This window comes from Camelus dromedarius, chromosome 15 (genome assembly GCF_036321535.1).
Source record: "Camelus dromedarius isolate mCamDro1 chromosome 15, mCamDro1.pat, whole genome shotgun sequence".
NCBI classification, from domain to species: domain Eukaryota; kingdom Metazoa; phylum Chordata; class Mammalia; order Artiodactyla; family Camelidae; genus Camelus; species Camelus dromedarius.
Window position 1 is genome coordinate 48,295,953 of NC_087450.1, and position 26,336 is coordinate 48,322,288.

At 39.6% G+C, this 26,336-nt stretch overlaps 1 protein-coding gene across 4 annotated transcripts in view; it reads left to right on the forward strand.

Annotated features, from left to right (window-relative positions):
- The window catches only part of LOC105095726 (uncharacterized), a 433,324-nt gene that overhangs the window by 90,897 nt on the left and 316,091 nt on the right, over positions 1 to 26,336 (forward strand). The window lies entirely within an intron of this gene.

The following is a 26,336-nucleotide window of genomic DNA, read 5'->3' on the forward strand; positions in this document are numbered from 1 at the left end:
GTGTTTACGGTGACCTCTTTGGGAGCAGCAGCCATATCTGTTCATCTTTGTAACCCAGTGTGTGGTGCAATGCCCAGGCCTCAGCAGGCTTTGGCTGACCATTTGTCAGAAGACTGAGGATGGAGACAACGGGTTTAGAGATGATGGAGTCGTGCTGTTTGACTGAGGTCGGGTGTGTGTGACAGGAAGCAGGGTAAAGTCGGAGCAAGAGGGGAGGCTGGCGCCAGTCCATGGAGGGCCTGGGGTTCTGCCAGGAGGGAGCTCACTGGGTGGCACAGAACTTGACAAAGACTGTTTCAGAGCTCCTAAGTGTACTCCAGTGTGGATACTGAGTCACAGATGACGGTTCATGTGGCAGAATGAATTGGTCAGTATTAACCCTGCTGCAGGTGAGGTCATCCAAGCAGAGAAACTGATATGCCTGAAACCTGAGTAAAGAAGGTTATTTTTTAATAGAAACATTCATTCATTCAAAGATTCTACTATATGGTCACTATAGTGACCATGGACCAGACACTGATGAATACACGTGGATGAATAATGCATAATTTGCCTTTGGATAAATAAGTATCTAAGGTGTTTGTAAGACAGGAGAATATTTGGGATCCAGTGTACTTTATTCAGAGAACTGTGGGGGCACAAAGTAGGGTTCATCTTTACCTGGAGGGTGGGTCAAAGAAAATTCCACAGAGCCAAGGTGTTCCCTATAATATTTACGACCAAGGCAGAGGTCCTTTATAGAAGTATTTCCTGAAGAAGACTGGCATCCCTTGACAAAATTCTTCTGTGCTCAGTTAGGTTCTGAAAATGGTTCATGCTCCACTCCCATCCTGGAATTCGCAGTGTGTGGTAGTGTATTAAAGCTCCTTCAGAATTTGGTGGTGAAAACAAGCAATAAACAGAATGCCAACTTATTTGGTTTGGTTTAATCTACCATTTTTCCCAAAGTGAGTTGGCCACTGAACCTTTCTGTGGCAGAACACCTTTTAATATCTAAATATTTTAACACTCGTTACTCTCTCATACTTCTTAATATGTATCTTCACATTATAGTTTAGGAAACATAACTGATGTCTGACGTGGGTGAGGCTTATCTGAGAGCAGTGGTCATTGGGTAGCCTTTCTAATACTGTGAATTTCTGCTCTGAGAGTTCTCATAAAAACTGATATTTTTGTTATAGGTGTGTGAATGCATGGGTTTGTGCCTTTTGGTATCCAAAATTCTCTTAAAGACCAAAAAAAAAGAAAAAATGTATGTATATATATAGCTTCTTCTTCAAAAGCCATATAACTGTGTGTGAGAATGACTACTGTACTGACATCAGCTGTTGTTACACTCTAAAATGCAAATAATGTTTATGAAATAACTTAGAGACTGGAAAAAATTACACACTTTGGGCACTGTCCTTAGTCCTTCTACTAAGTAGATTAAAGGCTTCTAAGACATTCTAGCTAGTTGCAATGCGCTCTTAGACTTTGTGTGTAATTTTGATATCTATGCAGAAATCACTGGTCAAATTACCTGGAAATTTTTTTCATCTCCATGGCTGAATATTGTAACACTCGAGATAAAATGCAGCCCTATTGTTTTAATGCAAAAGTTCAGTTTTAACTGAGCAATGAATAGAAATCTTCACTCATAAACTTATTCTGAAGATTCTATCGGGCCTAGAAGGTTTGAAATGACTTTGGCTTTTTGGTGACCAACGTTCTGGATTGAGACATCCCCATCAAACACGTCTGTTAAAGTAAAATGTTGTATACCAAACCCATATTTCCAGTTTAACCAGAAATATATTCTGATTAGTAGACCCATCCATAGGCAATGTTCAGTTCCTGCTTATTGATTGATTGGCTGAGAACGCTAAAATATGGACTCGGTCATCTGTGGTCTTCCAGATGCCCAGTTCCCTTTTTATACTCCAGGAAGAGGTTACAGCAGAATTTAGAAAGCATTGCAGCTGATGACGAGAAAAACATCATAAGCAGTTGCTTTGGGATTGTTTGAGATGCGGCTTCAATATAGTGTCATGCTGACACGATTTCCTTTGTGTGTATTTGGGTAAAAAGAAGGTTTTTGAGAATTATTTGTTAAATGAATGAATGAATGAATGAATGCCTGGCCACCTTAAGCAACAATCAGACTTGAGTTTTTACACATCGGAGGGTAGAGCTGTGGATTTCTGGGCCAGGACCGAACCCTCCCCTCGATGTACACACTCAGATGATATTCAGCTAGTCCTCAGGATAGCTAGACCTGAAAAACCTTTCTTTTCACCTTCCTTCCAAAGTTGTTCCCCTCAACAGCCCTCCAGCCAAGTACCCCTGCCTGGGAAAAGTGCCAGGAGGGAGGAGTCAGCGAGCAAGGCTTGAAAGGCATCTGAGGGTAATGAGAAAAACACGTCTCATTGCGCACACGGCTCCTTCCTTGGCTTTGCCAGTGTGAGCTCGTGGGAGAGGCTGAAAAGCACATTCTTTAAAATCCTGGCCCTTAAAAGGAATGCATCTTGGGCAGAAATGTCAGCTTGGCTCTGCCCGGACTGCAGGACAGTTCTTTTATTGCTGACTTTTGACATGGTAAAACCCAGCCTCTTCCCCTGCACTCTGGGGATGGTTCATAGAACTGATGGAATTTCAAGCCCTCACTCAGTCCAGTTATATTGGATTTTTATCACAACACAAAGATTTTACAAATTGCATTTCTATCCTTCCTCTTTGACCCCCCTCCATCGCATTTCAAAACCATGTCTTATCCGGAACCAGCCGCATTAGATGTCCGAGAAAGCTTTGGCTCTGGACCCTGGGGTCAGCCGAGTCACATCCATTTCTCTCCACCTTTTAAAAAGCCAGTCTGAGCCTGCACCTCACTCGCCCGCAGCAGCAGGTTGGGTCAGATTGTGGGCGGCCCGAGGATGAGCTCATCTGCTTGTCTCACTGCCCAGCTCACAGCTCATCTTGCTGAACTGTCACTTGCTGAGTTAAATCTGAGTTCCTAAAACATCATTCTTCAGCTATTTTCATCTTGGGAGATTTCAAGCATTGCTTCTTCAAATGTATTCCAACTTTGTTTGGAAATTTGGCTTTGCTGACTTCTGATCTTCCACGAGGCCCCCTGAGTTTAATTGCCTGACGTTACTTTAGAACGAACCAGACATTACTGCTTCCCTTTCCTTGCATTTGGAAAGACAAACTGTGACTCCTACAGACAAGGGGCTTCTAACTGGGCTGGCTCATCCCTGTTCTGGATTTTCATAGGCAGACTATGTGCCTCTGAACAAGGGATCACACTGATCCATCTGATGAGTTTCTCAAAGAAAAGGCTGACCCAACATTTCCACAGACAAACATTCATTGGGTACCTACTTTACGAGAGATGATCAGGGTGGTCTGACAAGACCACTGTGCGTGGAGTGGAGCCTCGATTTAGACAAAAGCCTCATTTGTTCATTTGTTTGTTTGGGTATTCTACATCATAGCACTGCAGGAGGGAGTAAGCAGGTAATAGGATGGATGGTCTACCTTTTAGGGGTTTAGACTTAAAGAGAGATAAGATGTACATACTCACAGCAAAGTTATGTCCCAGCAAGACTAAGGTATCATGAGCAAAGTTTGTGGGTTCACAGGAAGGAGCAGAAGTGTGGCTGGGAATTAAGCAAACGTGGTCAACCAGGTGTCCTGAGCACTAAGTGAAGCTTCGACAGAGCCTGAGTGGGGCAGAGAGAGGAGCACCCCAGCCTCAGGAACTTACAGTCAGCTGGCGGGGAGAGGAGGAGCATGCAGGAGACTGAACCCTTGTCCAGGGAGAGACACATCCTGAGACTGTGAGCTCTGGCTGGCTGTCACTGTCCTGTTAGCCCTGGTCATCTGTTCCTCCCACTGCCTGGAGGGCAAATCGCCCCTGGAAATTACAGTGATTCTAAAAAGATTTGATCTCCATTGACAGCCACATCTAGCTGGAATGACCAGGAAAAGCTGGTAATCAGCTCAGGTTTGGAGGCTCTTTTCCATCCTTGTACTTTTCTCCAAACCAGATTCCAGCCATTTCCATTTTCTGTGTTCCTAAGTGACTTTGATTTTTCAATATAGTTACAAGTGTCTTGGGCTTTAAGCTTAATGAAATGGCTTTTAAATAAGTGCAGAAACACTGGAGAAAAGGGCATGACAGATTTTCACCTGATCTCCCTAGCCATTAACCACTGGTCTTTGTTTGCCTGACCGCTGGAGTACTGTCCAGAATAAAGTACACTGACTCCTGGCCACTCAGGGGATGCGAGGCACAGTCTGCAGGAAGAGGGGAAAGGCCTCAGGAATCTGCATTTTGAGTGCTGAATTCCATTAGTTTTTTCACTTTGTGTCCCTGTCACAGAAGTGGGCTGCCATATTTTCAGTTCTTCCTGTCAGTGGTCTCTCTGAGTAGGTGGGACATGGCCAGGCTGAAGGGATGTTGGTGCTGTGCCTTATACATGTGCTTTGAAAGCCCTCATGTCTTCTCTTTGTATCGTGTCTTTCTCCTGTGTGTGTGTGCACGCACGTAGATATGGACCCAGACACGTGTGGCTCCTCCAGAAGTATAGTGTAAGGCAAATGTTAGCCATTTTGCAAAGCCAGGTCTGTAAAGCCAGTGAAGTGTTGTGACGAAGCCCTGGCTAGGGGACTGGGAGGCTTCAGTTCTGGTCCTAGTTTTTAGCCCAGTATGGCTCTGGGCAAGTTGTCTTCCCTTTTGCCTCTTATTATTTCTCAATTGTACTGTTAGGTGTTTGACAATACCATCTTTAAGGGCTTTCTATGAGTCTAAGGATTTTTCTCCCTATCTTATTGGCCTCTCCTGATTTGAGGCAAGGATTGGCTGTTGACATAGATCAAACCTCACTTCCCACTGGGCCTGGGGTGGGAGTGGAAGTGGAAGTGTCAACATGGTAAGTTGTCTCTTATAGGGGATTGTTGGAGCCAAAGTTGACAATTGAGTCTAAGTGTGTTGTCCATCAGTTAGCTCCAAGGAAACCCTGGGAGTCAAGGTGCAGTGCCTCATGGATCTGGATCATGGGAGAGGGACATCAAGAAAGCAGGGCCACTATAATGCCCACACCTGCAGGGAACTTTATTTCTAGGCTCAATTTGCACAGATGGGCTGATATATTTAAGGGAGCTAGGATGGAGTGAGTTCTGACCTTTCAAATTCCTTGCTGGAAATGAGGAAACCTGATAATTTCCTTTAATGAGCAGTATGTTTTCCTTCCTCGGTGACATGCCAAGTGTTCCAGAATAAATCACTTAAAACACACTTAAGCTAGATCCAGGAGATTTTCAAATTAAATGGGAAACACAATAGTTTCTCTGTGGGATGTACTCAAGGACCAGAGTTGCTCAAGGGTAGAGACAATTGAGACTTACATTATAATCCATGAATACCAGAAGAGTTGGAGTCATTAAGAACCCTGAAGAGATGCAAATAAGTCTTTCTATCTCAAGTTCAAGAGTCAAGAATGGTCACCTAAACCAATAGCCTAATTATAATCACTGAAGAGGGTCTGGGCGAAGTTGTAAGTTCTGGGAGGAAAACATTTCTCAGTCAGCCCATCTTCACTCTGGTCCCATGATCCATGTGACTCTTTCTGGTAACTAATTTGGAGTTTATGAATGTTGGAGAATGGCCTAGTGTAGCTTTTCTGTCCTAATCATGTGCTTTCCGTTCATCAATCCATCATCCATCTATCCATCATCCATCCATCCATCCATCATCCATCTATCCATCTATCTCACCCATTCAAATATCAAACATTCCCTGAACACTTACTCTGTGCCACATGCCAATCTAGGTGGTGGAGATAAGATGGTATAATGGGTATTTATTCGTTTCCTCCTTAGGATTTAGTCCCTTGTTTCTTTTGCCAAAAAAAATTTTATTACTTTATAAGGGATTGCCTCTATCTCCAGTCATAGTTGTGGTCCTGATTAATTGGATCAGTGAACCCCATCACCACCACACCATCCTCCCAGTAGCTGGTCACAGTGATAAATTTGGTGAATGTCTTATGACCTACTTCAGGTCATCAAGGGTCATCAGGAGTCAACCCAAAGACTTTTGTTTGAGATATCAGGTATGTGGACCTCTCTTTTCCTCTGAATTAGAGCCTGGAAGCACATCCAGGAACTATGAATAGCCATCTGGTAATGATCAGGAGAGCCTGCTGAGGTTAGAGCCACGGCCAAAAAACTTTGGCTGAGAATTTGAGAGTTAGAACTCAGGTCCTCGTCACATCTCTTGAGCCTTTAAATCAAGTTTTGCCTAAAGCCACACCTAATTCAATTATGGGGGCCAATAACTCTCTTTTAATGTTCAAGCCAATTTGAGATTGTTACTTACAACTAAAAGCATCCTAACAGATGCAGAGGCAACATTAGTGTAGAGGTTAAGAGCTTGGATCCCCAGGATAAAAAAAAAGAGCTTGGACCAGGCTGCTTGGGTTTGAATCTCAATTTCACCACCCACTAGCCTCAGTGATCTCTTCATGCCTCATTTTGTTCATCAATAAAGTGGACATAGTATTCCTGCTTCATAGGATTGTTATAAGGATCAAGTTAGAGTGTAAAGGCACTTAAAATGGTGCTTGGCACATAGTAAATGGAACATAATATCTAAATAACAAAAAGAGTAAAGTAGTGAAAAACACTTAGTGTTCATTCTGGGGAAGCTTTCCCTTCTGGCTGCTACCTCCATGGAGGGGTGGCACCATATAATGGTAACATTAATCATCACAGGAACTGCTAATCTGAATAAAGAGTTCTCAGCATTTATTATAAAGACTGAGGAAAATATAAAACTTCTCCATCATTTAAAATGGTCAATTAGCTTTATAACTATGTATGTGAACAATATCACTTTCGTTAAGAGTGGATGCTATCAAGCTCACTTGTAACAATGGCACAGCAAATTTGTCATACCACTTTTATGTGTCTTTTAGTTGCTAAGATGCTGATTGCATACAACAGCCTGGTTCTCTCTGTCATATTGCCCAACTGTATCGCTATGGAAGGAAGACATAATAAATGCGTGCCATGGTCATGCCATGGTAGGTTGTCTATAAAGACAATGAAAAAGATGTCACATCTGTCACTATGACATGGTATCCCTGACATAATAATTGGTATACATGTGTGTCACCATAATAGATGGTATCTGTCTGTCACTGTGACATGAAGTAACTGTCGAGGTGTCATTATAGTATTTTTCCATCATGATGACACAATGTCAGTTATGGTGACCTGGTATACCTATCATATACATAGGCTTATCTAATCTCTCCCCTTTCTTACTCCCTGTAACCAGTGAGTCACCAAGCCCTATTGCATCACTTCCTGAATATCCCCTAACCTGTCCCTTCCTTTCCATTCCTGCCGTTCCTGTTGGAGCTTTGGCTCTGGACTCCCTGACTCCAGAGCTGCTCCTAGCTGATCCATTCTCAACTCTACAACAGACTGATCCCTCTAACAGACTGACAGAGTCAGCCCTTTTCCTAAGAGCAACAAACCACCAATGGCACTTCATGTTTTCCAAATGCAATAAATTCTCATATTCTCATTCTAGGTTCTCCAGGATTTGGTTCCAGCTAGCTTTTTTCCCTATCTTTATTGAGATATAACTGACATATAGCATCATGTAACTTTAAAGTGTATGATGTGATGATTTTATATATGTATTCTTTGTAAAATGATGACCACAAAAAGGTTCATTAACACATTTGTCACTTCACATAGTAACCACTTTTGTTTGTTTGTTTGTTTTGTGGTGAGAATGTTGCTACTCTCTTAGCAGCTTTCAAGTATACAATACAGTATTGTTAACTGTAGTTATCATGCTGTACGTTAGATTTCCAGAACTTGTTTATCTTATAATTGAAAATTTGTACCTTTTAAACCAATATTTTCCTGTTTTCCCCACCTCCCAGCCTCTAGCAACCACCAATTTACTTTCTGTTTTTATGGGTTTGGTTTTTCAAGATTCCACATGCAAGTGAGATCATCCAGTGTTTATCTTTCTTTGTCTGACTTATTTCACTTAACTTGATGCCCTCAAAGTCCATCCACATTGTTGCAAATGGTAGAATTTTCTACTTTTTACGACTGAATAATATTCCACTGTGTATACACACTCATATATAGACTACATTTTCTTTATTCAATCTTACATCACAGGAACTTAGGTTATCTATATGTCTTGGCTCTTGTGAATAATGCTACGATGAACATCGAGTGCAAATATTTATTTGAGATAGTTATCTCATTTCCTTCAGCTGTACTCTCAGAAGTGGAATTCCTGAGTCATATGGTAGATCTATTTCAAATTTGTTGAGCAATCTCTATACTGTTTTCCGTAGTGACTGAAGCAATTTACAGTCCCACTAACAATGCATAAGGGTTTCTGTTTCTCTAAATCCTTGCCAGGACTTGTGATCTCTTATCTTTTTGAGAACAGCCATTTTAATAGGTGTGAGGTGATTGATACCTTATTGTGGTTTTGCTTTGCATTTCTCAGATGATGAGTCATGTTGCGAACCTTTTCATGTAGCTGTTGGCCATTCGTGTATCTTCTTTGGAAAAAATGTTTATTCAAGTCCTTTGTCTGTTTTTAAATTGAATTTTTTTTCTCTTGAGTTGTATGAGTTTTAATATCAAGCCCTTATTAGATATATGAGTTTTGGATATCAACCCCTTGTCAGATACATGGTTTGAACTATTTCTTCCCTTTCATAGGTTGCCTATTCATTTTGTTGGTTATTTCTTTTGCTGTGCAGAAGAGTTTTTAGTTTGATGTTGTCCCACTTATTTATTTTTGCTTTTGTTGCTTGTGCTTTGGTGTCATATCCAAAAAATCACTGCCAAGACCAGTGCTAAGGAACTTTCCCCCTATGTTTTCTTCTAGGAGTTTTACAGTTTTGAGTCTTATATTTAAGTTTTTAATTCTTTTTGAGTTAATTTTTTGAATGATATAAGATAGGGGTCCATTTCTTTCTTTTGCATGTGAAAATCCAGTTTTCCCAGCACCATTTATTGAAGAGACTATTCTTTCTCCGTTGAATATTCTTGATTCCTTCATCAAATATGAGTTGACTGTATATGCATGAGTTTATTTCTGGGCTGTCTATTTTGTTCCATTGTTCTGTATATCTGTTTTTATGCTAGTATCATACTATGTTGATTACTATGGCTTTGTAGTGTACATAGTTTGAAATCAGGAAGTATGATGCCTCCAGCTCTGTTCTTCTTTCACAGAACTGCTTTGGCTATTCAGGGTCTTTTGTGGTTCCACATGGTTTTTTTTTCTATTTCTGTGAAAAATGCCATTGGAATTTTGATATGGATTACATTGAAACTATAGATGGCTTTGGCTAGTGTGGACATTTTCACAATATTGACTCTTAAAATCTGTGAACACAGGATATCTTTCCATTTATTTGTATTTTCTTTAATTTCTTTCATCAATGTTTTATAGTTTTCAGTGTTACAGATCTTTCACTTCCTTGGTTGAATTTATTCCCTAAGTATTTTATTGTTTTTGATGGTATTGTAAATGGCATTTTTTCCTTATTTCTTTTTAAGAGGGTTTGTGCTTAGTATATAGAAGCACAACTGATATTTGTATGTTGACTTTGTATTCTGAAACTATATTGAATTCATGTATTAGTTCTAAAAATTTATTTTGGTGAAGTATTTAGAATTTTCTATTTACAAGATGATGTCATTTGCAAAGGGAGATAGTGTTTTTTTTAACTGAGTTATAGTCAGTTTACAATGTTGTGTCAATTTCCAGTGTAGAGCACAATTTTTCAGTTATACATGAACATACTTATATTCATTGTCACATTCTTTTTCGCTGTGAGCTACCACAAGATGCAAACAGAGATAGTTTTAATTCTTCCTTTCCTATTTGGTTGCCTTTTATTTCTTTTTCTTTCTTTTTTCCTTTTTAAAAAAAATTTTTTTTTGCTTGGTAGCTCTGGCTAGGACTTCTAATAGTATGTTGAATAGCAGTGTTAGGAGCGGGCATCCTTGTCTCATTCCTCATATTACACAAAAAGCTTTCAACCTTTCACCATTGAGTATAGTGTCAGCTCTGGACTTGTCATATATGCCTTTATTATATTGAAGTATGTTTCTTTTATACCCAATTTATTGGGAGTTTATTTTTATCATGAAAGGATAGTAAATTTTGTAAAATGCTTTTTCTGTATCTGTTGAGATGGTCATGATTTTTATCTTTTATTCTGTTAATGTGGTGTATCACATTTATTGATGCATATATGTTGAAGCATCCTTGCATTCTAGGGATAAATCCCACTTGATCATGGTGTGTGATTTTTTTTAATGTGCTGTTGAATTTGGCTTACAGTATTTTGTTGAGAGTTTTTGCATCTATATTCATCAGGGATTTGGCTTGTAGTTTTCTTTTCTTGTAATGTCCTTATCTGGCTTTGTTATCAGAGTAATGATGGCCTTGTAAAATGAGTTTTTGGAGTGTTCCCTCCTCTTAAGTTTTTTGAAAGCATTTGTGAAGGATTGGCATTAATTTTTCTTTTAATGTCGCTCTACTGTTCTCTGCCACCTGCTTCTGGCAGACACCTGGTATTTAATGGGGGTGGGGGTGGTAAATAAATTCTTTTACGTGTACGCTTATAGTTTTCTTAATAAATTAGAGAATCTTTGTAGATGTATTATTTGTTGTCTACCTTTATGTCCAAGTTGGAGTCAGAATCTGATATTTATGAATAGATTAGCTACTTGGAAATGGGCACATTTCTGTGTATTTACCTTGATGTATATGTACTAATGGCAGCAAGAATCATTAGTGAATTCATTAGTTTTGAATCCAAGTTGCACTTCTACTGCTAAGGTTAATTATTGATTTGTTTTATTCTGTGATTAAAGCCATTAACCACTATTAGCAAATGATGATGTTTATGCATGTTTGAATATCAGCTGGGTTGCATTTCATAGCAGGGGCCCAAGCTAAATTAGTATTCTCTGGGACTGACAGCTAGAATGGTGATACATAGACTTGCTGAGGGTAACCAATGATTTTTCCTTGCGATAGAAGGATAAATAGTGCCTGATTGTCTTTGTTAATTATTCTTCCTGAGTGCAGTCACTGACCGGAATTTAGTTTTAGTTGAATCTGGCCTCTGTCCTTTCTGATTCTGAATAATCAGAGACTTCTGAGTAGGATTTCCAGAGAGGCTAAGAAGGGCTCTGACTCTCCTGCCTGAAGACTCTGATTTTAAACTTCCCTGTATCCAGGAAGTAGAATGGGCTCACTTGCTCCTTGAAATAGTTGGGGATGGACTTTGCAGATCAGTTTGGCTTCACAGCTTCTGCCAATGAGAGGAAGGCACTGCTTTTTGAAGTGCTCTCTGAGTGGGTCACGTTTCTCTAACTGGAGGTGGGGTGGTCTGGATGTACTGGGATTGATGGAGCCAAGTGGCCAGAAATCTCATACGCTCAACTGCAAGGAAGTGTGTGTAGCCTGGCGGCTCTGTCTGGCAAAGGAAGAGAAACAGTTTGGAAAGTAACTAGCCAGCGTCTACTGCACTCTCCTTTGCTTCTTTCTAGCAGGTGAAACTAACCCATGCTAAGAGGGTTTTCATACTTGGGCCACTTTCTCAGTCCATCACCTTTTCACAAGGAAGCTGACCTTCAAGCTCATCCTTCCCCAAATCATCTTCAGATTTCGCCAGACAAAGGCATAAAAATAGCTTGAGGGCAGAGACAGCCACAAACCTGAATTCCTGAGATTCCAGCATGGTGTGGGGCACATGGTAAACATCTATTGAGTGATGATTAGCTGACTGAATAATGTTAGGTGAACCTAAGCTTCTTGTCATCTGACTTCGACATATATTCATTTTAGAAGACTCGTCTCTTTACCCTTTGCACAAGCCTTCCTGATTGTTATCTACAGTTCATCTTTCCCAGGGAGATGGTTCAATTAAGACAACTCAGAATGAGTCCATGATTCAAAGGTACAGCTGACTGCACTCTGATTAACTTCCTATTCATCAGTCACAGAGACATATGATGGGAATTACCAGGGCAAGCAGAAGAGAGGGCAGGCGGGCTAGTGGGGAAGGGAGATAGAGCAGGCTGGGGGATCGTGGTTTGGGGGTACAAAGAAGATGAGGAAAGTGTTGGTGGGGGCGGGGGGCCCGAGACGAGGAGAAGCCTGGAAGACAGCATGAGATTGCACACATTCTTCTAGGAAATATAATTTGAAGCCTCGCTTTAGAGCATCTGACTCCAAAGTTAAATTGAACTTTCTTATGATGTGAAAAGTAATATAAATGTTAGATGGCAGAAAAGCCTGATGACTCCGAGGCTCCACTGAAGGAATTTTTGAGATCTGGAAGTCCAGCCTCCCGTCAGCAACGTGATCCCAGTACTTGCCTGAATGCATGAGTGATGGTTCTTCTTGGCCAGGGAGGATGCTGCTCCCCCTGTCACGGTTATAATTGTAGGACAGACCTCACACCCGCATTGTGGTTTCATTATTAAGGGTATACTGAAAACACTCAACCCCATACCCAAGCCCAGAATCCTTACCTGATGCCAGATCCCTCCATCCCAATGTCTGTCGAACGTCTCACCTGAATGGCTCATGAGCAGCTCCACGAGAACAGGGGAGAAACTGAGCCCTTCCTCTCCCCTTTCCTGTTTGCTCCTCCACTGTGGTTCCTAGCTCAAGGGACCACTATCTACACAGTCTCCAGAAATGCGGGCATCCTCTGTGACCCACCCCCTGCTCTCTCTCACCTATTACATTCAATTGTCCACGAGATCTTACAGTTTTGCCCTCTTAATCTCTCTCCAACCCCTGCCACTTTCTGAGTTTAGGCTACTGGGACGTTTGACCTGGATTATGGTACCAGTTTCCTAACTGAGCTCCTGGCCTCCGGTCTTGCCCGACCCCAATCCAACTTTGGTACAGGTGACAGAGTGACCTTTCCAGAGTGAAATTTGCTTAAATCATTGGCTCCCCATTGTGTTCAGCACAAAGCCTGATCTTCTGAATTGTTGTGTCTGACTGCTGCTTGTTTCTCCATCCTCATCTCTGGCCAGTCTTGCTTTTCACTCTCTGTTCCAGCCATATGAAAGCTCTAGTCCTTAGAAGACAGCCTGCTCGTATCTCCACACCTCTGCAGTTTCCTCTGCCTGAAACTCTTTATCCCCACCCTGCTCCCATTCACCCACAAACATCGACTCATTTCTCATGAGGCAGAGTGGGCACGACTTCCTCACCTTCCAACCTGGGACCCCTCTTCTCGGCTTCCATGACACTGTGCTGTCTCCTGTGTGGAGCTATCATGTTGTACTGCACTGATGTATTTTCCTTTCAGTTTTTCATGACCAGTCGACTCCAGGTTACCGTGATTTCTCTTGCCTGGGCTGTTTTCAAACCTGGCATCATACACCCTACCCAAAGCTGGACTTCTTGCTCCTAGACCTAGCCTGCTCCAGTTTAATCTCTAGAGCATTACTTCTGAAACACAAGTAAGAATTAGATCATGTCTCAGCTTCAAACTCTTTAGGGCATTCCCTTTGCCTTTAGTATACGTTAAAAAAAATTCTTAACCACTTTTTCATCAGCCTTTATCCATTTGCCTCTCCAGTCTCATCTTCCCTCCCTAAATTCTTATTGCAGTTTCTCTGAGCAACAGCAGCTGTCATGCCCCAGATGTACCCAGCTTTCTCTGGTCTCACCTCTAGACCTTTGTACTTGCTGTTCCTTCTGCTGGAAGGTTCCTCTCCTCCACTTCCCCTTTCCTCCTGCAGTGAGTAATAGTTTATGCTCCGATTCGACCTCTTTTCCTCTGTCAAACCTCCCTCTAAGTCCCAAGAGTATCCTGCAGTTCCCTGCCTGGTCACAGTAGGTGGGTGGGAATTGCATCTGATTCATTCTTGTATCCCAGAGTCTAACACAGTGGCTGGCATGAGAGCTAGCTTCATGGCTGTGTGACCAGGGCAGCTGCAAAAGGCAAAAGCCCTGTGCTCAACCCCTGCACTTGGGGTTTAATGTTCTGGGGTTGCTGACTTGACATTATCTTTGAACTTGTGTTTTGTAAGTGAAGTCCAGTGGAACATGGAAATAGAGCTATGCTGGGGGTCCCATGGTCCTATCACATCCCCAGGACGGGCTCATAGCTGCTCACTCCTCTGCCTTGACCCAGCAGCTTCTGCCACCCTCTGTTCCCAGAAGGGACCTGGGCAAATGTGTGGCACCAACTTACAGAGCAGGACCTGTGATGGACTGGGCTTGCCCAGTGCATATCTGTGAGGCAGGCCCATTCCAGGAAGGTGCAGGTCTCCTCACATACAAAACTTTGGCTTAAGGTCTTACACTAGCCTTGTGAGCCTTTGGAAGGTTGCTGCGGTCCAGAGAGATGGAGAGAGTGAGGTAGAAGGGAACAGTTTTTCCTGCTTTTGGATCAAGTGGCCCCGTGTTTCCTGGATTTTCATATTGAAACAAGCCCTGAAGACCATAGGTTGTGGAAGACAAACTATCTGCCTGGCATATGGTGATGCTCAGGGATGGCTAGGTCTTAGTCTTCTTAAATATCTCTAATCCTCCCACATCCCTTCCCTTCAGCTTCCATGACCTTAATCCAGGGCCAAGCTGCTCCCTCGGACAGTTTCAACAGCCTCTGGTTGATCCTTGAATCCCAGGTGCCTAGTAGAGGGTTTGCACAGACAGGACCTCAATACGATGGTATACGATGAGCAAATGAATTAATTTAATAAGAATGAAAAATAGTCTTTAAAACAGCATGCTATTTAACAGCAGTTCTGCAGGTTAGAGGGCTTCAGTAAAGTGCCTCCCAGGGACACCATTGATAAATATCCCTGGGAATTATTTAATCAGTCCTGCACTCTGGCCTCTGCCTGGAGCTGTCCAGAGCCCTGGGCTGCTCTATCTGTATGGACAGCCACTGCCCCACCCTTCTCCTTCCAAGAGCCCAGCTTCAGGGAGCAGGTGCACAGCTGGGGAACCACAGAGCTTTCAAATGCTGAAAGCAGTTTCTGAGGCATTCTGAGTGACCAAGGAGGCAGCGTTTATTGCCAGAAACAAAGACCTATTAGGTCTTCAGTGATTTTCACAGGCCGTCTCTAGATAGTAACAGCTCTGCTGGAAGAGGAAGCCGTGTGGCCTGAGAGCTTGCACATGATAGTGCAAGGAGGTGAGGAGGTGAGAATGTAGTGCTAGCTTTTGGTTTTACCCCACTGCTTCAGTTCACCCGATGGAGTGTTTTCCCTATGGGACTCCAGGAGGTGTTTGCCGTAGTGTATGAGAGAATTGCTCTGAAGAAGTCGTGCAACGTCGCCCACCCGTGTTCTGGCTGGTTTAGTCTCTGCCACTCTGGCTTCACTAATCCTTTAGTGCAGACTCAAAGATCCATTGGGCTGAATCTGCTTTGCCTTCAAAGACATACCACCCAATCGAGGTTTCCATCTCCATGGGTGCAGAATTTATATCCGCCCATCACTGTGTTGGTCTCATCCTCTAATGCTTCAGTGGCTCTCACCATTGGGCAGCCGTCAAGAAATTTATAGCTGTGATGTGCATAACAGCACACACCACTGCTGGCACATTCTGCTGATGAAGTGCAGAGAAGTACATTTAGTGGCCCTTACAATAACATTGGGCCGTTTTATTGGAGCAGGTATATTTTTCTGTGGTTCATGCAGTTTGGAGCAGGGCAAGATATATCTGTCAAGTGTTGATGTGACAGGTGTCATTGCTAGGGAGGGTAAGTACTGTCAGTGTGTGGAAGGTTTTTCAACGGTTCTGTTGGCACTGGTGACTCATGGTGAGAGGAGTGAGATCTGCTTCTTGATGGCTGTGGCCGCCATAAACCAACAAGGGATAAAGGCGTCTGCTGTTCTCCATCCACTTCCTTTACTAACGGGAGATAGAATTCAGTTGCTGTGGACAGTTTGGAAGTTCTTTCCAAGGTCTTTATGGGATCCACCACTGAATTCACACTAAGGTTGTATTTCCTGAAGGCTGTTTCTAAACAATGACTAAGCATAGCACGGGTGCTAAGGCAGGCCCATTTCAGCAAGATGCAGGCCTGCACCGACAGATGAATTTGGCTTGAGTATTTCCGGTGGCCTTGCAGAATCTTTCTTGAAACTGTGCTGCTGTCCAAGATGCTTCCTTCAGAGTCCTCTTTCCTTCCTGCTGTCCTTTTAGAAATGTCAGATCTGCACCGTAATCTGAAGATGGTCCCTTTATTCCCCTGCTCCCTTCTCCAGCCAGTCTTTTGCATGTCTACTCCTGTTTTGACTTCTCAGGGACCTAAATGAATGCAGTCCCTTCCCCCATCTAGCCATCCTCAGGTATAAGTAAACTTGCAGTCTCTGTATTTCAGGATAATGGAGGGGGTGGGGATCAAGCTGTTCTATTCAAGAAGTGGAGGAGATATAGTTGGGGAAGGGAGGCTGGAAAGGGGTCTGGGGTTTGGGCATCTTTGAAAATTTTGGAAACTGACACTGCCTCACATGCAGGGTGCAGAGAAAGGAGGGTACAGAAGCTTTGATAGCAGTGGTGGAGGTTTCATGCCCAGCTTGCATTCAGTTAGTAACACCACCACAAGGAGTAACTCTGACCCCACAGAGGTAGTGGTGATTGAGAATAGTAAAGACCAGATTCATAGTCAATGACCAAAGCGTTCTCCATTTTGCAATAAAAATAAAAAATATGACAAGTGAAAATTTGTGGGATGCATCTAAAATAGTACTTAGAAATTTATCGCACTAAGTGCCTATGTTAGAAAGATGAAAGGTCTCAAACTGATGATTAACTGAGGCTTGTCAAATTATGGCAGATGAGCAAAACTGAACCTGCTGCCTGTTTTTATAAACAAAGTTTTATTGAAACACAGCCATGTTCATTCATTTACATATTGTCTATGGCTTCTTTCATGCTATAACAATAGAGTTGATTAGTTGCAACAGGGATCATATGAATCTCAAAACCTAAAATGATTATTCTCTGACCCTTTATGGAAAACTTTTGCTGATCCTTGACCTAAGCTTCCACTTTAGAAACTAGAAAAAGAAGGCATGAAACACAAAGTAAGCATGAAAAAGGAAATAATAAAGCTAAGACCAGAAATCAGTGAAATAGAAAAAACAAAAACAGTAAGAATAAGCAATGAAATTAAAATATGGTCCCTTGAGAAGATCAATAAAATTGATAAACCCAAGCAATACAGAACAGGGAAAAAAAGAAAAGATACAAATTGCCAATATCAGAAATAAGAGAGGGAACAGCACTAAAGATTCTACAAACATGAAAATATAATACAGGAATATTAGGAACAATTTTATGACCATGAGTTTGATAATTTCAATAAAATGGATAGACTACTCAAAAGACACAAACTACCAGACTGTATTCTAAAAGAAATAAATAATCTGAAAAGCTCTATGTCTAGTAAAGGACTTGAATTTGTAGGTAAAAGAAATTCCCATAAATAAACTCTAGGTTCAAATGGCTTCACTGGTGAATTCTAGAAATACTTAAAGGGAAAAAAAGATACCAATTCTGCATGCTCTTCCAGAAAATCAGAGAACGAAATTTAAAGAACCAACTCATTCTATGAGGCCAGAATTACTCTGATACCGAACTGAGGGATAGATATTATAAGAAAAGAAATTGGCAGACCAATGTCCCTTATAAAAATAGATAAACATTTTGAGTTTTAGCTAATTAGGTTCAACACTACATAAAAAGAATAATGTATCATGACCAAGTGGGGTTAAACCCCAAAATGCAAAATTGGTTCAAATTTGAAAACTCAGTCAATGTCATTTACCATATTAGCAGACTACAAAAACCTCCTCTGCTCACCTCAACTGATGCAGCAAAAGCATATGACAAGTGATAAAAACTTACAGCAAACTAGAAATAGAAGTAGATTTTCTTAACCTGATGGAGTGAACCTATGAATAATTTATAGCAAGTAGTATACTTAATTCTGAAAGAATTAATGCTTTCCACTTAAGATCAGAAAGAAAGCACGAATGTCTGCTCTCTCCAGTTCCATTCAACATTGTACTAGAGAAACTAGCAATTGCCTTAAAGCAAGAAATAAAAAACATCCAAACTGGAGATGAATGAACTTTATTTGTAAATGACATGATCATCCAGGTAAAAAACCCTAAGGAATTTACAACAAAGCCCTTATAAAACTAATAAACTTAGAAAAATTTAGAAAAATTACAGGATGTAAGATTGACACAAAAATCAATTGTATGTATTCCAACCATTACTATATGCAACAATGAGCAATCAGAGAATGAAAAATTTAAAAACAACTGTATTAAAAATAGTGTAAGTGTGAAATACATAGGGATAAATTTGACAAAAATCATGCCAGCTGTACCCTGGAAACTAAAGAGCTTTGCTGAGAGCCTTAAAGAAAACACAAATAACTGGAGATGTAAACTATTTTCATGATGTAAAGATATAATAGTGTCAAGAAGTCAGTTCTCTCCAAATTGATGTATAAATTCCAGTGAATTTCAATTAGATTCTAGCAGTCTTCTTTTTCTATAAATTTGTAAGCAGATTCTAAAATTTCTATAGGAATACATAGGATCCAGAATAACTGAAACAACTTTGAAAAAGAAGAACAGAGTTTGATTTCAAGACTGATTATAAAACTACAGTAATCAAGGAACTGTACTATGGACATACATATATGCTGGTAGATTAATCGAACAGAATTGAAACGGAAGAAACAGAGGTGCATATATTTGGCCGATTGATTTTCTATAAAGCTTAATATAATTTAATGGTAAAATGACTTTTCTTCAACCAACTGTGCTGGAAGAATCACAATATGCAGAAAAATGGATCTTGACACTTAGCTCATACCATATAGAAAAATTAACTTGAAATAGATCATAGACCTAAGTGCAAGAGCTAAATTACAAAACTGTTAGGAGAAAACATAGGAGAAAATCTTAGTGCATTTGGGCTTGGCAAAGATGGTTTAAATATGTCCAAAAAAACCCAGATTATAAACAGAAAAATTCAATAATGAAAAATCATCAAAGTTAAAAATGTTAATTCTTTAAAGTAAAAGGCAAGCCATAGACTGTAAGAAAATATTTGCAAAACATGTATCTTACAAAGGACTGTTTATGAAGAATGTATAAAAACTCATCTGACAAAATTGTAAAAGATAAATAACCCAATTTAAAAAAGCGGCAAAACCTTGCACATAGTCTTCACCAAAGAAGATATATGGATGACAAATAAGTACATGAAAAGATGTTCAACATCTTTAGTCATTAGGAAAATGCAAGTAGAACCACATGACATATCACAACACATACACTATAATGGCTAAAAATAAAAAAGACTGACTACTAATTGTTGGAAAAGATGTGGAGCAACTGGAATTCTCATAAACTGTTGGTAAGAATGTAAAATAGTACAATCGTTTTGGGAAAATTTGGCAGTTTGTTGGTAAGTTAAGTGTACACCTATTATGCAATCCAGTCATTCTACTCCTAGGTATTTACTCAAGCGAAAAGAAAGCATATATCTAACACAAAGACTTACAAGAAAAGTCTGTAGAAGCTTTATGTAGTATAGCTCAAACTTAGAAATAGGCCAAATGTCCATTGCCAGATGAAAAACTAAATTGTGGTACATCCACATAGTAGAATGCTATCAGCTCTAAAAAAGAATAAGCTACTGGTACATGCAACAATATGAATGAATCTCAAAATAATTTTCCAGAATGAAAGAATCAAGACAGAATGGATACATGTTATTTGTTCCCATGTATATCAAGTTCTAGAAAATGTAAGCTACTTTACAGTGATAGAAAGAAGATCAGTAGGAAACTTGAGATGGGGAGAGGGTAAGGCAAGCCTAGATTATAAAAAGATATGAAGAAACTTTTGGGGATGATAGTTATGCTCATTATCTTGATTTTGGTACTGGTTTCCCATGTGTACACATATGGCAAAAGTTATCAAATTGTACGCTTTAAATATGTCCTGCTTATTGTTCATTGATTATACCACAATAGAGCTGTAAATAAAGCAAGTTACTACTGGTAGACTGAAAACAGAAATATCTGAACCAAAACTGAGAAAACTAAAGACAGAAATAGACAAATCAACAGTCATAAATTGAGATTTTAACGTCTATAACTTAGTCATTGAGAGAACAAACAGAGAAGATGTCAATAAGGAAATAGGATGCTTGAACAGCATCATCCAAACTGACCTATTTGACAGTCATAGAAAAATCCCTCCATATTCTTTAAGTGTACATAGGATATTTACTAAGACAGATCAGATTCTGGACCACAAAACAAGACTCAGTAAATTTCAAATGGTTGGAATTAGATATATTGGAAATACCCTATTTTTTGGAAATAAAACTGCACTTGTAAATAACCAAGGAGTCAAAGGAGAAATCACAAGAAAAATAAGCAAATATTTCAAACAAAATCACCAAGGAAATATAACCTAACAAAATAAGTGAGATTATGCTAAGGCTAGTTCTTTAAGTAAAATTTGAAATTTTAAAGCTTATATTAGAAATAAAGAAATGTTTCATTATTGAATTATTTAAACTTCCACCTAAAGAAGCCAGAAAATGAAGACCAAATTTAAATCAAACTAAGAAGAATCTAAAAGAGATAAAAGTGGAAATCAACAAAATAAAAGCCAAATAATAAAGACAATCCAAAGAGCTAAAACCTGACAAGAATATAAGAAAAGAAAATTGCAGAGCAATATCCTTATATACGAGAACACAGATGTCATCAGCAAGTTACCAGTGAATCAAATCTAACAATACGTATGAAGGACCAATTGTGTTTTTTTCCAAGAATGCAAAATTTCTTTAACATTAGAAAATCAACCAATGTTGGCCACCGTGTCATCAGAGTAAAAGATCCTCACATAATCATCTCAGTATCTGTGGAAAATCAACATTCATTCATGATAAAAACTACTGACAAACTAGAAATGGAATGGAATTTTATCAGTTTGATAAAGGGAATCTACGGAAAACCTACAACAAACATCCCACACAAAACATTAGACATCATATAGTGAAACATTAAATGCTACCTTTCCTCCAAGAAACAAGGCAAGGATATCTACCCTCAAAATTTCTAGTCTACATTACACCAGAGGTCTTAGCCAGTGTAATAAGGTAAGAAAACAATAGAAAGATTGGAAAGGAAGAAGTAAAACTGTCTTTCTTTCTAGATGGCATGACAATGTACGTAAAAAATCCTGAGAAATCTATATATATATATTAAAAAAAACTTACTAGAGCAAATAAGTGAATTTGGCAATTCTACAGATCAAAGTTCAATATACGAAAATTGGTTGCACTTACATGTTTTAGCAACAATGAAAAATGGAATGGAATAAAAATATCATTTACATAAAATTAAATTAAAAACAAAATACATGGGAATATATTTAACATAAGATGTGCTAGCTCTTTATACTACTATAAAATATGAAACAGAAATTAAGGAAAATCTAATAAATGGGGAGATATGTCATTTAATACATTGGAAAACTCACTATTATTAAGATGTTCATTTTCCCTGAATTGGACTATAGATTCAACATAATCCCCATCAAAATCGCCCCAGGCTTTCTCTTTTTAAGAAATTGAGAGGCTAATTCTAAAAATAATAAGGAAATACTAAGAACCTCGAATAGACAAAACTTTATGAATAAGAAGAAGAAAGTCAGACGATACCTATCTGATTTCAAGGCTTTTTGTAAAGGTATGGTGATCAAAGCCAATTTTTTTTAAGGTACACAGATGGATCAGTGGTACAGATATGAAAATACCAAAACAAATCCACACAGATACAATCAACTTATTTTCAACAATAATGACAGTGTGATTTAATGGGGAGTGGGAATATTTTTAATAAATAATGTTAGGACAACTGGATAGCTATACATCAAAAACTCCCTAAACCTTAAACCCTAATTTATAGTACACACAAAAAATTATTCAAGATGTGTACACACTTAAACATACAAGGTAAAATTATAGGGCCCCTAGAAGAAAATATTGGAAAATATCTTTTTGACCACAGTAAGCAAAATTTGTTTAAAGGACATTAAAAGGCACTACCTATAAGAGAGGAAAAATTGATCAATTGGACTTCATTAAAGTGAAAAACATTTGCTCTTCAAAAGACACTCTTCAGGAAGTTCAAAGGCAAGTTGCAAGCTTGGTGAAAATATTTGCAAGAACCATTTTGAACAGACCCTTTCCAGAGAAAGATATATGAAATGCTAACAACACATAAAGAAAGCACTCAGCACCATCAATAATTGGATAAACATGCATTAAAACCACAAAGAGATACCACCTTACACCCACTTAGATGGTTAAAATTAAAAACTCTTACAGTGTTGGAGAGGATGCAGAACATCTGGCACTTGGTGGTAAAATCTGATCACTTTGAAAACTGTTAGGTGATTTATTATGGAGTTATATATGCAACTACATTATAGCCCAGCTAATCTGTTAGATATTTACCAAGAGGAGTGACAATATACTGTGCAAGACTGTGTATAGTAGCTTTATTTATAATCAGCAAAAGCTGGAAACGACTCAAATATCTATCAACAGAAGAATGTATAAGGCACACTGTAGTATAGCCATACATTATTACTCAACAATAAACTGTAAGCTCCTGATATGTGCAACAAGATGGATGACTCTTAAAAACATCTTGAGTGAAAGACACCGAACACATACGACTCCATTTACATAAAGTTCTAGAACAGATGGAAATCAGAACAGTGGTTGCCTCTGGGGTCTGGAGAATTGACTGAAAGAGGCATGAGGGTACTTTCTGGGGGTGAAGGAAATGTTACACATTTTTTGGTTGGAGTAATTATATGGGTTTATACATTTGTCAAAATTAGACTGTATACTTAAGATTTATGCATTTTATTCCATATATATTACACCTCGATTGAAAACAGAGTATGGGAGAAATAAATGAATAAAACTGCTTCTCCCTGTCTCCCTTGACTGCCTCTACCTTCAGAGATAACCACCATTAACCATCTATCTCGTATTGTTTATTTCTTTCATAGCACGTCTCCAATTTGTACCATATAGACGTGTATGTATACATAAGTATATGTACATACAAAATTATTTAGCTTCCATTTAAACGTAGGTTCAGTGCTCATTATAGGTCTCTTTACCACCACTTCTCCATTCATTCTTGAATGGCTAGATTTTGTCATCGAATTTTTTCTCCTAGGGGATTACCGGGTGCTGTATTTCCTTAGTTCTTATGAATCTGTGAATGCCTGTCTGACACCTTTACACTCGAACAACATTTTGTTGGGCCTACAATTTTTGGATCACACTTTCTTCCTTCAGAAACTCACATATGCTGTTCCCTTTTCCCCCTGTATTTTAATGTTGCTATAAAGAAACTTGAGGCTAGCCTTATTTATCGGCCTTTTAAGTACATTTTTTTTGGTTTCCTCTTTTCAAATGCCTAAGGAATTCTCTCAGTTGTTTTTTTTTAATGTTCAGTAATTTACTAGGATTGATCTTGGTAGTGCTCATTCTGTCTCAAATTTCCTGCAACCTGGTCCACTTGGAATGTTCTTTTAATTACAGAGATTTAGTTCTTCATTCATTTAAGGGAAGTTTTTTTTCCTATTATGTCTTTCATTTATTTTGTGCACTTGTTGTGTCTCTACTTCAGGGATACCAGTCATCCTTTGATCTATTGTCATCATTGGAAGATATCTATTATCTTGCAATTGTTTTAATGCATTTATCCTAAGTACACAGGCGCCAGCACTCTGCCTGTTTCCCATGTTGTGAGCTCTATGGTCTCTGATAGGAGGCCTTGCAGACAATCTAGAATAATAGGATCCTACCCAGGCATCACCGTTTCTGCAGCGGGACCTCTGCCCCCTGCCCCAGGGAACCATCTCAAGCTCCAAGAGCAGATACCCAGCAGCAGAGGCCTCACCGTGGGGTTGGACGGATTTTCCTTTGTCCCTCAGCCCTTCATTTCAGTTCCCCTTTCCCATAATTTCTGTCCTCTTTCATGCCAACTCAGGTCTCAGAACAGGATCTGTTTTGACCACCAAGCTCCTCTCTCCCAAGCTGCACTTCCAACTCCTTTGGTCCCAAATCCTTCCCTGGGTTTGCAGACCTCAGACTAAGCTGTGGGGAACTGAGGGATTTTCCTGGACCTGCTGACGATTGGGTGGTCAGACTTACTCATCCTCCCGATTCTTTGCAGCTGATGGGTCTCACGTCTCCATGTCTTAACCCCCATGGCCCTGATTCATGCAATGCACCTGTCCTTGTCATCCGGGGCGGGGGCTGCAGGAGTGTTTGCTCTGTTCCCTACCTACCCACTGACTTTGGCACCTACTTTGAAGGGCATCTGGTTCCTCACTCATCAGGGTTTTTCGTCTCAGGCAGTTGATGCTGTGCACGAGAGTCCTCTCACTCTCAAATGAGCTGTCAGTTTCTAGTTTATTGGAAACATCTAATATTTGTGGGAAACTTGATAAAGTATTAAGTTGGGGGAGGAAACATCCACAGACAGAGAGCTTTTCTGTTAGGTGTAATTGCTTTTTATCACCTTTCTGGAAAAAGTGCTCGTTAGCTTAGCTACTTGAATTGCACTTTTCCCCTCTTTGATTTATTTTAAGGATCATTGAGATTTTAAAATATCTCTCACAATAGTTATTTCCAGCATTGGTTTTATGCACCCGAAGGTAGTAAGATGGGTGGGCTTGCAAAGTCCTGTTTCTTTCCCTCCTCGGGTGGAAATGCTGTTTCTTGCAGTCACTGGCTTCTTGTGCTCACAGCAAACTTTTTCTTTCCGATTACACTCAGCCCCATCAGGAAGTGAGGTGTTTACCTGCCCATCTCTTCATCCACTTAGATGGTGATATTCTTGCCGGCACCCAGAATTATGTGAGGCCCAGCAGAGGCCCTAGTGTTTGCTGAATGTTTGGTGGCTTTCTAATCATCAGCGGGGAAAAGACTTTTGAAATGCTTGTGCTGCCGCGGACTGGTTATTGCAACCCAATTCCTGGTTTTCTCCTTTAAAAATAATGCTTTGTTTCTGACGAGTGGTTTTAAAACATAAAAATCTCAGCCAGCGTGGTCAGTCAATCTGACCTTCAAACTGAATATTTCCTCATTTATATGGTTGACTTGTTTGAAACACAATACAAAAGGGAATGGAATGATGATTTTTAAGTAAGGTTCTACTGACCTCAATTTGAATAATTCTTTCAGCCCATTGGATGACGGAGCCTGGATATTAAGTGTCACTCAAAGGTAACTTGCAAAGCAGACAGATTACTATTGCTGGTAAACCATAACTTTTCATTCTTAAGCTGTGTTGCTTTTAAATTCTTAACCCCAATGTCATAGCAATGCACTGCATTGAATAATAATTGTGTTTCTCATAGGACGTCACCAATTTTTTGTCTGACCTTTAAAAGGAGCAGCTTTTTAATTTTAACCCAAGTATTTCCTTTTGAACTTTAAGGAAGAGCTTCTCTTAAGACCTTGACAAAGAGACATCTCTACTTGAGCCAAAGGTTGTTCACTATTTACTAGAGTGGACCTCATCTTGGGTATTAATGAAGTGCAGACTAATGGGAACAAATTGATCTCTTCATAATTTGTCAAGTGAAGTGCGGCTAGCTGAAAATTTCATTATCAGCACTGTTCTAGGGGAACTGTGAAAAAAAGTTAGCAAGAGTCAGTTTCATAGAGTTCCCTTTCAGGGTGAGGAGGATTCCTGGTTGTCATTCGTCGAAGAATCTGCTGTGGTTTCTATGAGGCTGTAGCAAATAAAAAAGTGATTTGTGAAGTTCCTCTCAACTCCCTTTGAAATGAGGGAGAGCCTCATTCCATTTTCTGAAACTGAAATATGATTTAAGGAGCAGCATTAAGAATTGCTGCTCTAGCCATTAAAACTATGATGTAGCTGCACATTTATCGACATTGAGAGATATTCACATTATGTTAGCGTAAAAAGTGGGTTACAGAATAGGATATAAAGTATGATCCTATTTTGGTTTTAAAAAAGTATGTGTATTTGTATGGGAAAAGTCTGGGAAGACATACTTGCATAACCACAGCGGGAAATAAATAAGGAAAAGGATAAACACACCAACAAAAATGAGCAAAACATATCAATATATAATTCATAGAAAAGAAATGCAAATACACAAAAATAAAGGAATATTTTATACTTCATTTGAAA